General features: G+C 43.5%; 1 protein-coding gene and 1 pseudogene across 1 annotated transcript in view; one reads left to right on the top strand and one right to left on the bottom strand.

Annotated features, from left to right (window-relative positions):
• The first annotated feature begins 265 nt into the window (after positions 1 to 265).
• PRXL2A (peroxiredoxin like 2A) overlaps positions 266 to 12,688 on the top strand; it is a 37,857-nt gene continuing 25,434 nt past the window's right edge. Inside the window, exon 1 of the mRNA XM_066621618.1 lies at positions 266 to 415. The gene's annotated coding sequence lies outside the window, so the exon portion shown is untranslated. The remainder of the gene's footprint in view (positions 416 to 12,688) is intronic.
• LOC136647279 (5S ribosomal RNA) lies at positions 7,973 to 8,089 on the bottom strand (annotated as a pseudogene).

Raw genomic sequence — 12,688 nt, forward strand, 5'->3', positions numbered from 1 at the left:
GGTTGACTAAGGCTGCAATCCTATCTACACTTTCCTGGCAGTAAGCCCCACTGACTCTAATGGGACTTACTTCTGAGTAGACATGCATAGGTTTGGGTTGCAATGGATCCATTTATACACTGATTCAGAGGGGAGAGGAAAACTTGTCCCTGGCGCTTGGACTGTGTTCCAGGCAGTGCCCGGAAGGGGAGCCACTCAGCATCGAGTGGATCGATTAGTCGACCTGAGGGGGTCGAGTTTTTTTTAAATTCCGCTTTCTGGGGGAGAGGCTGATTCAGGCGTGCGGTCTGCGGAGGGTGCAGGCGGGGCTGGGGGGAGAGGAGAAGTCCTGCCGCTGCAGGTAGGAGCAGAGCAGGCTCGCGCCGGGTCTGATGCAGTCGCTGCGGGAGGACGAGCCACCAGCAGCTCCTCCAGTGTGAGTATCGCATCGCTCGCCCTCCCTCCCTCCCTCCCTCCCTCTGCAGTGGTGCAGGCACAGTGCTGGGTGGGGGCAGAAACCCAGCTGCACTTGCACGCCTTGCAGGCGACGATGCCTGCCTGCTCAGAAGTAAGTCCCATTAAAGTCTATGGGGCTTACTCCCCGGGAACTGTGGATGGGATTGCAGCCCGAGTCAGGTGCAGCTCCCTCTTCCTTGGGGCAGCTGTGCTGTGGGGGTGTCCCAAGATGACTCTGTGTTAGGGGTACCAATCAGTCTGGTCTAGGAGAAAAGTGCGCACCTTGCGCATAGGTGATGATGCCCAAGACAAGGGGCCCTCCTGGCAAGACCTGGCTCTCCCCTTACTATGCTCTCTTGAAGGGAAAGCACTTTTCACATGCTCAAAGTGTGTTTCTTTATTATCAGAAATGTAATAAACTTTAATAATAAACTTTATTTATATCCCGCCCTTCTCCCTAAAAGGGAGCGTGTGTGTATATATATATAGTGTGTATCTATGTGTGTATATATACACGTGTGTGTGTGTGTGTGTGTGTGTATATATATATATATATATATATATATATATATATATATAATAAGGGTTAATATTGTATATGAACATTTCCCATAGACTCATTTCTAATTATGTTTAGAATAGAAGTGTCAACTACAAAACATGCTATTCATGCGAATCCAAAGTGTAGTCAAGGCTTGCTCCCGTAAAATGTACTTTGCCCCTTTGGTTTTCCTTGTTTTTTATCCTGGCACCACCACTGATCTGTTGATAGTGTGCATTTTCAGGCACAGCTCTTCTTCCTCTCCCCAGCATGCTCTCTGCAAACAATTTAAATCCATGCTGTTTAATGAGATCATTTTTTTTAGTTCTTGTTGAGAGTTCAGTGATGATCCTAAGTGTGCTGACTTGAAAGCAAGCCCCATTGAAATCAGTGGGGCAGGCTGTCAACAAACTAGAAAACTTTACCTTCAAGAACAGATGTAGATTCCCCCCTCACTCTCTATAAAGAAAGAAGAGAGGCTGTAAAACATGTGTACTTGCTGTCTTGGAATGCATAAATCATTGCCTGTCTTTATTGTTATGAATGCAATTTTGTTTGCAGCCATGGTTATTTAAAAAAATAGAAAAGCAGTTCATATGTGGAATAAATAGGTTTACTATTAACCCATTTCTGCCCAGCCCACAGGTGTACAGATTCAGTCCCAATCATTGGGCAGAAATGGCTTAAGTAGCAAGCAGAATTCAATTGAAATATTCCATTTTTAACTGACTTGTGGATAAAGATGTAAACATAATAGGGGTCACCATTTCAGGAGTTGGTTTTGTGTTGCAAGATTCGGCAAAATCCAAAGGACCATTCTTGCAGCATAATATGCTACATGCTTACTCAGTTCAGTAGAATTTACTCCAAGGTAAGTATAGAACATGCCAAGGATTTAGCCCATTTCTGCCCAGCCCACACGTGTACCCATTTGATCTCTGTGGCGTATATGCAATGTTGGGCAGAAATGGCTCAAAAACTGTATATACATTTCACATTCTCAAGAAGCAGTGTGTTTTAAGAGGTGTGCTGCCAATAGACCTGGAAAGGCTCTGTCTAATCTGCTGTTGTGTCTTTAATAGCAGCTTGATGTTCAGGTGTGTATTATGTTTCATTGCATGGATATAAATAATGTATTATCTAATATCTGAACTGATGAGCACTGCTTTAGGGCCCAATCCTAAAGAGGCCCAGAGCCAGCACTGAGTCTTACTGCTGGCACTGGGTGCTGTAAACGTGCCATAAAGCATGTTTATGGTACCTGGTGAATAAGGAGCACCGGCAGGAAGATGACAAGATGCTGCCAGGGGGTAAGTTGAATTGCTGGGCAGCGGTGCAGCTTCTAGAGGGTGAAATGAGGGCAGCATGGGGGAGGAATTGGGGCAGGATTGGTGGAGCTCTTCTCTGCCATATCCTGTACTCTGTGTCAGGCTTTCTGGCCCTACAATGGAGTCTCTCAACTCTGCTCTGGCAAAATAGCCAGCGCAGACGTGAGAAGCCCTATTTCTGGGGTTTGGGGCTTTCCCCAGGGGAAAGGGATGAAAGTCCCCTTCCTCTAAGGAGACTTCCGACGGCTTCCTGACGCCTGCTGGATATAGCGGTAGCCACTTTGGTGCCGCTGCTGCAGTGGACTCTGGGAAGCTTAAGATTGGGCTGCCTGTAACAGGTTGAAAAGTTGATGACCCCATTTAAAAGTTGTTGTGATTTTCTCATTTTATAACATGAATAATTATAATCATTGTGAGGTATCAACACAGGTCAAATTGTCTTTATTCTGAAGCACAGTATGTTTGCCTGCCTAACACAAAGGCCCATTTCATAGCATAAAAAATGGTGCTGGCCAAAGATATGGCTGCTGTTGTGAAATAAGTGGTCTGAAATGCACACCTGCCTAGTTAAATTTTACTTCTGACTTGCCTTATGGCATCAAGATCACTATAAATCCCAACTGGGTTTAATGATGCAAAGAAGACTTACTTCAGGTATCTCATTTCTGTTGAGCTGTGTGGATTATTGGTTTTTTCTCACAGAACCTGAGTACAAACAACTCCAGACCATTCCAGGATGGTATTGTGGTTTGTGCAGGTGGATGTCAGTTGGTGGGATTTAAACCTGCATGCATGTGCAGGTGCACATCCCCCTGTAATTGGCCAGTTCAAAATCTATACCTTTTGTACAAGAGGAGTAATTAGATTTTTGATTTCTTTTTCCCCCCCCTTTGCTTGATTTTATCTTGTTTGGAAACAAGAAGAGCAGAACTTGAGCTTAATTTGCTTGGAAGCAAGAGGAGCAGAGCTTAGAATTAAGCAAATCTTTTGTGACCTGAATATTGTTGACAGGGAGTGTAAATCCATATGTGTGAGGGGCAGCCTGTTAAAAATAATCCGTCCTGCTCCCTTTACAGTGAATCTAATGTTTTGTAACTAGCACAGCAAGAATAAGACCTTGAGCTCCTGTTTCCTGTTACTTGGGAGAAAGATCTGCAAGGCAAACTGAAGCTTTAGTGTTTGTGAAAAGGTGGTGCTTTTTAGAAAATAACTGCAGATGTTTTGGATTTTAGTTCTGGTTTTTTAAAAAGTGCACAGTTATCTCATTACCTCAAAATTTTAGTGTGTAAAAAAAAATTGATATGAGCATGTGTGAGGAAAAAGGTTGTGGTCCACAACTAATATTTCTGGAGGATGTAATCTAAGAAGAGATTAATAGTTCAGGATCCTATCCCACCAGAGTAGCCTGCTAGAACAGTGATGTTCAACCACTTTGCCACAGCGCATTGGTGTGCCACCCATGGTCCACAGGGGTGCCGCAGGAGTTTAGGGAAGATCATTTATTAGCAGGGCCATTGGTGGATGTGAGCTGCTGTCAGCTGCCTGTGCCTTGTAAATTGTCAAAAAAAAACCAACAACTGATGGCATGCCTTGACAATTTCAGTGTCTTATAAGTGTGCTGTGAGAGTAAAAAAAAAAAAAAAGCTGAAGCTACCTGTGTTAGAAAATCTTATTATAGCAACTGCCACTCCTGCACTCATCTTTCAACCCTGGATGGCAATTGAGGATGGGTAAATCACCTTTAATTTTTCCAGCACTGTCTGGGTCTCCCTTGGTCCTCTTTGTCACAAAATGTATATTCTGACCTTCCCAGTAGTTCCAAATTTACATGCAAGTCAGATGGGGCTGTTTTCTATATAAAAATATAATACTTAAATTTCAGTGCATTTGAAGGCTTTTGGAAACTGATAGTTTTGCTGCCAGAAGTGTACTGTGTATGAAACTGTTTAATTTGGCCTTGGATCATTGGTGTTGCAAATCCATGGCAGCTGCAGGGTTTAGGCATGGGGGGGGGGGATAAACAGGAAGGAATTGCAAGAGCAGTTGAATTAATAGTGATTGTGATCCTCTGAATCATCCTAGGGAGCTGAGCTGTTGATGGCTAATAGAATTGCTTCAGTTGTTCTCAGCAAGGATTAAGTGACTGAACAAAGGAAAGAACAGTGAAGGAGGTGATCTTTGCATTCTCTCTTAGTGAGTAATCTATCAGGTACAGAGAATGGGCTGGCATGCAGATAAAATAGGTGCAGTAGATTTGAAGTGCTTCTACACATTCTGTTTCTAAAGGAAGAGAGGCATATAGATGAAGGAATGGATGCTGGTTTGCAATTGAATTCTGCCATGTTTCCCAGGAGCAAAGTTCAGTGACTTCCAAACCACAATAAATATACTTGACAAGGGGTATGTTAAGAAATAGTTTTTTTATTTAAAACATTTGTAGCTTAACTTCCTATCATTGAAATCAATGCAGCTAAAGCAATGGTTTAAAAATCTCATAAGGTCTAGTGTGAATTAGGAAGTATATGCAGTCTAAGAAACTGCTCTTTTTTGACTTGGTCAACAACACAATTGCATTACTCAGCACATTTGGGCACTGTGCAGAGAAGCCTTCAGCCATGTGATACAGTGGAGTGATCCTGCAGCCTTTGTCATACAAGCCATTATGTCTGGAGGACACTAAAGCTGAAGCTTCATTTCACCAAAATATAGTTGGGGGTTGGGGGAGCATCTGTATCCTGCACTCCATCATTGGCATCCTTCAATCTCGGAAGACTATGGTATCGTGCTCTGAATGGTGGTTCTGGAACAGAATGTCCTCTCCAGAGCGCGAAGCCTGGGTAAAGTAGGTATGGAGGATAGACTGTTACCCATGCAGCAAATCCCCCCTCTCCATGTCGCTGAAATGGTCCAATGGAAAGGCAGAAGCCAATACGGTTGGTTCCAGCAGCGTCGCAGGAGTTGCCAGAACGTGACTGTGTTCAGCCATGAACTGCCTCAGGGACTCCGGCTCTGGATTTTGCCTCAAGGTTGACTCCTGAAGCCTTTTCCATAACTGGATGTAGCCACAAGGCAGTGGAGGTTTGGGATCAGAGTTTTCCTTCTCTCAGATGAGCTGCCTTCCCAGGCTATCGAGTTCCATCTACCCGGTGTTTAGTCGCCTCTTACGACAAGTACAGCCAAACTGAGGGCCTATTCTTATCCCCCAGCCCCCAGGGGTGACATCTGGGATGTCAAGACTTGCGCGTGAATTGGATTAAAGTGAAGGAGAGGTGCGCATAGTCAGCCTCATTCTCTCCTCCCAGATTCCATCTTGCTGCAATGGCAGGACAAAAGTCGAGACGGTTGGAGATGGGCTGGGTGCAGTGGTTGACCAGGGCATCTTTTGTGTCTTGCCATGCTCCTAGCGTACCACGTCGCTTGCAGAAACTGCCTTCATGACCGTTGGTCCTATTCTAGTAGGTCTCACCCACTCAATCCGCCAGAGCCTGTCTTCACATGCTCGGGATAGACCTCGCCAAAGGTCAATGACCCGACGGCTACCCTCAACCTGGTTCGGCCAGCCTGTCGAAGCTGTTGCCCGGGGTGTGGCGCTGCGCATGCTATAGCCACTGGGAGCCACAGGTGAGAGCTGAGTGACAGGTGGGGACCAAAGGTGGATGAGCTGCCGTAAAAGGACACGACATGCCCCTACACCAGAGGTACTACCCCTCCCCATACACCCCTGCACTATATATCCTGCACTATTATATGCCATACTACAGGCTGGATAGATTATGACATGTTTAATGCAGGATAAAACTGGTCTAGAATGTACATTCAATCTGTATTTTTACACTTGGAAGGCAGTAAATGACCTTTAATTGTCCTTCAGGAAAAGGCATTCGAGCTCATCCAAATGCTTCCTATTTCAGAGATCTCAAGTGCTGTCTTCTCTACTCTGACCAACCTAGACTGAGTAGGTGCTATTCAACCAACTTGGTCTGCATAACTGTCACAGGCTGCTGTGGGGCCCACTTGGGGAGCAAGTACAATGGAAGGGACTAGGCAGAACTCTCCTTCTCCAGTGCCTATTATATGATTCATTGAGTCTGATGCTGTTGCGCCATACTTCAGAACAAGATCAGGACATTCATCTTTGGCCTATGCTGAAATGGAAGGGACATGAATTGTTATTGGGGGACCCCATATTTCTGAAGCCTTTGCTGAACTCTTATCAGGTGCCTGTGTTCAAATAAGCTTACAGAAATCTAGACCTTTCACCTGCCTTGAACAGTTTAAGACTGGTTCTCATACATTTAGCCCTGGGACCCACTTTTGAGAATGAGAATCTGTCAGGACCCACTGGAAGAGATGTCATGACCGGAAGTGACATCAACAAGCAGGAAAATTTTTAGCAATCCTAGGCTGCAATCCTACCCATACTTACCCAGGAGTAAGTCCCATTGACTGTCATTGTTAAAAGAATATACATAGTAGCTTGAATGAATGGGGACCCACCAGAAATTGGCTTGCGATCCACCTATTGGAACCTGACCCACAGTTTGAGAAACACTGATCAAAGATAAATGCACACTTACTGGTAGTAGCATGAGTGCTCTTCCCTTTGGCTACTACCCACAGCGTCTTGGTAAATTGTGCACGTTATGAGGAAGCTATCTGGATGGGGCCAATGATGTTCCACACACACCTCAGCTGGGTGAGGTTCATGTGGGAAGGAACTATGTAATTGACCCTTTCCATAAAGACTTCTTCATGCATGTATTCCTAACGTGGAATGAGAAATGGCAATAAGAGAGCAGGACTTGTCACAGGGTGGGGCAAGTGCCTTTCCCCTTAAGATGGATTAAGTTGGGTGTTGGTTACCCAGGTGTAGTGCATTAGTAATTTAAAGAATAAAACCTGGGCATGGTTGCCTGAAAAGACACAGCAGGAGAAAGGGAGCTGGGGGTTAACAGCTTTTATACTGAAAGAAATGCTTAGAGACCTGTAAGATGGTAATTTTAGCCTCTTTTAGTTACTGTAATTCATGTAAATATGTTTTTTTGGAGCAATTGAAGCTCCCTTAAAGTTATAATAAAAATCTTATACATGAAAATTGAGTGCAGTAATTGACCAAGGAAATGCATGTTAATAGGACCTGGGGCTTGAAGTAAGCAAAATAGAAAACATTGTCCTGTTGCTGTGTGTGTGTGTGTGTGTGTGTGTGTGTGTGTGTGTGTGTAGAATGGTGTAGGGGAGGAGGATTAAATTCTGCTTGACTTGGGAATCTCGCCTGGTCCTTCCCTACCCCAAGGGTGATGTTTGTGACAGGACTTGTATCACTACTGATGTATGAATAGGCTTGCACGTTATTAGAATAATTCTCCACTGGCTAGCAGCATTCTTGAAGTCTTGTAAACTAGGCTATGGCTATTCTATAATGGGCAGATAGCATTTACATTGAAACATTAAGGCTGCAATCCTAAACACACTTCCCTGGGAGTAAGTTCCATTGAACCTAATGAGGCTTAATGCTGAGTGGACTTGCATAGGATTGTGCTGTTAATGAACCTGGGACAGAGTGAAGAGCATAGAGCCACGCTCAGTTCATACAAGAACAAACAAAAAACTGGGTGGCAAGTGTGTCTGCTGTGGTTGGCAACCTTCAGTCTCGAAAGACTATGCTATAAGCCTACAGCACCCGGTATTCCCAGGTGGTCTCCCATCCAAGTACTAACCAGGCCTGACCCTGCTTAGCTTCTGAGATCAGATGAGATCAAGCATGCACAGGGTAACAGTTGCATTTGTTACACCATAAAGAAAGTTTGTAGCTCTGGCACTATGCCTAGCTTGCAACTTGATCCATGCCTACTGTGCAACAGCCAACCAACTCTTGGCAACTTTGCACTGACCTTGAAAATATGAATATGGAGGGACTTGCAGAGGTGGAAGTCCATCATCGTAGGAAAGATGGTGTTCCACTGGTTCCTTTCTGCCCACTCACCATTATAAATTGGAAGTTTGGTGTCGACAGCTGCCGTATAGGTTGAACAATCACAGGGGCTCTGTTGCAATTTTTGGGGTACATGCATCATATGTGCATTCCAATGTGCCAGTGTTAAGACAGACAAGCAAAAGACAGTCCCCCAATACTGTACTCTTAATAGCTGTCTCAAAGAGAGAACTTTGGTAGGTAAGTTTGTTGTTTATGGGCAAGAGAGGTTGTCCTTACTTAATTCCCTGCTCTGTTTAGCTTTTAAATGTTGAGAAACCTGCTCAGGTCATCCTAACAGATAACGCTTTTGTAAAATATTTGGGTTACTCAGTTAATAAGAAATCCAGCCTTGTGTCTGACTGTCATGAGTTCCTGTCATTGTGATGTTATCCGATGTGGATGGCCACCTCATGATGCTGACTTGACACTGGATTGTTTCACTCTTTCACCGGTTTTGAATAACTGGCTGTATTTTCTGTGCACTTCTTAGGCTTGGCCATGAAGCTAGATTAAAATTATTTCAATTTTTCTTCAATGTCATTTTTTTTAACTGTATATGGGCACAATGGTTTTGCTCTTGCAGAGATGGTAACTATTTTTTTAATATGGAGAAGCATTCCATAGTGTGAACCTCACCTTCGCTTGGAGTGCATTTCTTCAGATTGCAGGTTTACCTTTTCAGAGTGGACCTAACATGATATCCCCTTGCTGCCCTTGGGCAATGACTAAACATTAAGGGCCCAATCCTATCCAACTTTCCAGCACTGATGCAGCTGCAGTGCAGCCTCAAAGTAAGGGAACAAATGTTCTCTTCTTTGAGGAGTACTCTGGACCTCAGGATGTAGTGCATGACCTGTTGGCATGCTGTATTGGCGCTGGAAATTTGGGCCCTAAGGCCCCATACCAGTGTTTCTCAAGGTTTGTCCTTCGCCATCCCACTTCCCATGGTCCACCTATTTGAAGTACCACTGGAAGTAACTGGTGATGACATCATCACCAGCATTTTTTGGGTTTGGAGGCCAGATGCAACTCAATAAACTCCAGTAAGAGGCTCAGGGCAGAAGGGAGGGCTTTTTCAAGCATGGAAAAGCATGCTTTGGAGCTCTGCCTGCTGAGCTGAACCTTCTACTGCTATTTATTGTGTCATGCTCCTGATCTCACTGCCAGGTGGCAGGTTACAGGGGTCCTGCAAGTACCACCAGACACCACCTCAAGTATCACTGGTGGTACCTGTACCACTGATTGAGAAACACTGCCCTACACGCATACTGGTTAGGTTTCAGAGACCTATACATAAGTTGTATGTAGCTTGAAACATCCGTCTTCTGCCAGCCCAATGCTATCATGCCTGTATGAAAGCAGTTCAAAGGACGTACTATGCAAAAGCGCAGACAGAGCCATCTATAACTTGGACATCTGTAAATTGGGATGCATTCTTCATGGTAGTAGTTAGTGTATAAAACTGAAACAAATGTAACCGGAACCTAGCATTCAAAGCTAGGTTCATATTTCAAATTTAATGAACATGCTCAGACAGGTTAAACTTGATCTAGTTTCTGGTGATCATGTCTTCACAAAAACAATTTCTTTCATGAACTTTGACCTTCAGTTTTACACGGGGGGGGGTAAATTCCAAACTGAGTGAGTTTTTATATACCATATGATATACCATAAACCTTTATTGGCATTAAAACAATAAATAACGATAACAGTAACCAACTGAGAAAATCGCAACAGGGGACTGGAGAGGGAGGCAGAGGGGGGACTGAGTGAGTTAAAAGCAGAAAACCTCTGAGGAATGAAGCACATTTGTCTCTGACCTTTATCTCAGTTAAAAAAAATTACCATAATCTATTGCAGCAATTTTCAACCTTTTTCATCTCAATGCACACTGATAAGGTGCTAAAATTGTCAAGACACACCATCAGTTTGTTGACAATTGACAAGGCACAACACACTGCTGGCCAGGGGTTCACATCCCCCAATGGACCTACTAATATATGACCCACCCCTAAACTCCTACAGCACACCTTCGAACCATTCACGGCACACCAGTGTCCCACAGCACAATGGTTGAAAATTGCTGATGTACTGTATGGTCAGTTTGAGGGCTTGACAAAATTTTCAGATACTGTTATCTCTCCTGGTTCTGTGCAAGCTGGACTATACCATTTCAGAGAGGGGAATTGCATGTTTGAATGTTTCATGCCTGATGTGCTATGTATTTATTACAGAGTTTTATTAGTCATGCTTTCAGTCCCAAGGGACCCCCCAAGGTGGCTTATAAAGATTATCACTGCATAAAGTAATCATAATAATAATAAAATACAGTGACAGTCTATCACATCTAGCCTCTTTGGTCAAAAAGAAATGGCACACCCAGACCTAAAATTACTTTTCCCTTCCTGCCGTAGACCCATAATCACCCACCTCTGACTTTGCACAGGTTAGGTGCCTTGGAGGAGATTTTTTATCATGCATTACCTTACATGCAGACTTGAAGTAGCATGTTTAACAAACTAATTGAATGTAGGGAGAAGGTTAAGACTCCCCTCCCCCTTCTTGTCATGTCTTTTCCAGAGTGCAGTGTCTTTGAAAAAAGAGAGAGTTGGATGGGGGAGGGAAAGAAGAGACGGGAATTCCATGTCACATCTCGTTTAGCTTTTAAGAAGGCATTATTTTGTAACATTTCCAAACCAATTCTTGAGAGAACGTGATGTTCCTATGCTTTAAATATCTTAGTTCAAGATGGTGATGTTATGGATGAAATACTGTATTCCAACAGTGTTAATGATCCAAGGTGGGAATGCTAATGCAGAATGCAATTAATTTAAATAGCTCTGTATTTATAATTGAGTAAGTAAAATCTAAATATTTCAGTATTGCTGTTCTCTTTTGGCGGATCACTTTTGGCAGATCTGTACTTGTAGATCTTTTGTGATTTGTTGATATGTGTGATCATTGATTTATCTCCAGTAGCAAACATCTGAACATACAAATGTCTGTTGTAAAGTTTCCTGGGTACACAGCTCAAAATTTATAGTATGATACAAGGGGTCAGAACAATATCAACGATTACGAGCACGATCAGTTATATCAGATAATTATTTTTGCCATGTACTCTGTGAGAAATGTAAATAGTCTCCCAGTAGCCCTTTTCAAGCGTTTCTGATGCTAAGGCATAAATAGCCTTCATCTACCAAAAGTCTTCTGTCACTATTAGTCTGCTGCATTTTATACCACAGTCTTTTCCTAGGTGTTCTGCAGCTAAATCTACAAACCTAAATAATCAATAACTGGAATACCATCTAAATACTGTCTAAAAAGCAATAACTGGAATACCATTTAAATACTGTCTAAAAAGCAAGTAAAGTTTATAAATACTTTACTTGCTTTTGCCCAGTCCTCCACTTGACCAGTAAAACTTTTCCATACAGTTTTGCTCTGGTATATAATGAACGGATGACCCAGTAATTAACTAGTCATTGCTTAACTCCTTGAAAATTGATATCATAGGCTTCCAGCCTTGTGATTTTACTCCCTGCAGTGCTGATTTCAGAGTTGGGGTTTTTAGAAGGTTCTGGGTACTTCATAGTAGAAGCATGGGTTGGCACCGGTTCAAGGAGAAGGGAGCAAGGAGGGACCAGTCAGTCAGAGTAAGTCAGGCTGCAGGTCTTCGTCTGCAACCTTGGGGTCTCAGAACAGGCTCTCCTAACATTAATGTGTCAGACTATCCCAAAAGTCAGGGGTGTGGCAAGGGTGTTGCCCTGACCCCCCATGTCTTTTTCTGTCCAAAATACAATTTAGCCTCCTCCCTCCTTAGGTTAAGCATCTCTTTTGTTGTCAGGACCTTCAAGCTGTCTCCCTAAAGAGCCTTTTCTACGGCTCTTTGAGTGCAAGCGCCTGTTGCAGGCGCTGTAAACACCCCAGAAGCCCCTACCATCTGAGGTGCCAGAAGTCCCAAAGCAAGTTCCCCAAAAAGTTTTTAAAGTTACACAAGCACCAAAAATGAAGCATCAACACATTCCTTGTTGAAGCCCTCATCCCCCCCCCAAACGTTTTAAAAAAGTTACAGTACACAAGCACCATAAGGAGCGTTTTTAAATAGCAGAACAAAATTCTGCATACAGTAGGGTACAGGTTCAGATGCAGCCTGCACTCCTATTCACTTTCCTGGGAGTAAGCACTATTGAATAAAATGGCATTTACTTCTGAGTAGACATGCATGGTTCCCAAACACTAAGGTGGAGGCAGTTTGGTAAACAGACAAAGCTTCGCCCACCAATTCACAACTCTTCTGTCTTGTGCTGGTGATTTTGCACCTGCCTGCAGTCCTCTTCCTTTGTCCTGGGTGGTTTCTATTTAAATGTAAATTTCTATAGGCTGCATATAAATTGGTTTAGGCTGCAG

This window comes from Tiliqua scincoides, chromosome 3 (genome assembly GCF_035046505.1).
Source record: "Tiliqua scincoides isolate rTilSci1 chromosome 3, rTilSci1.hap2, whole genome shotgun sequence".
NCBI classification, from domain to species: Eukaryota; Metazoa; Chordata; class Lepidosauria; order Squamata; family Scincidae; genus Tiliqua; species Tiliqua scincoides.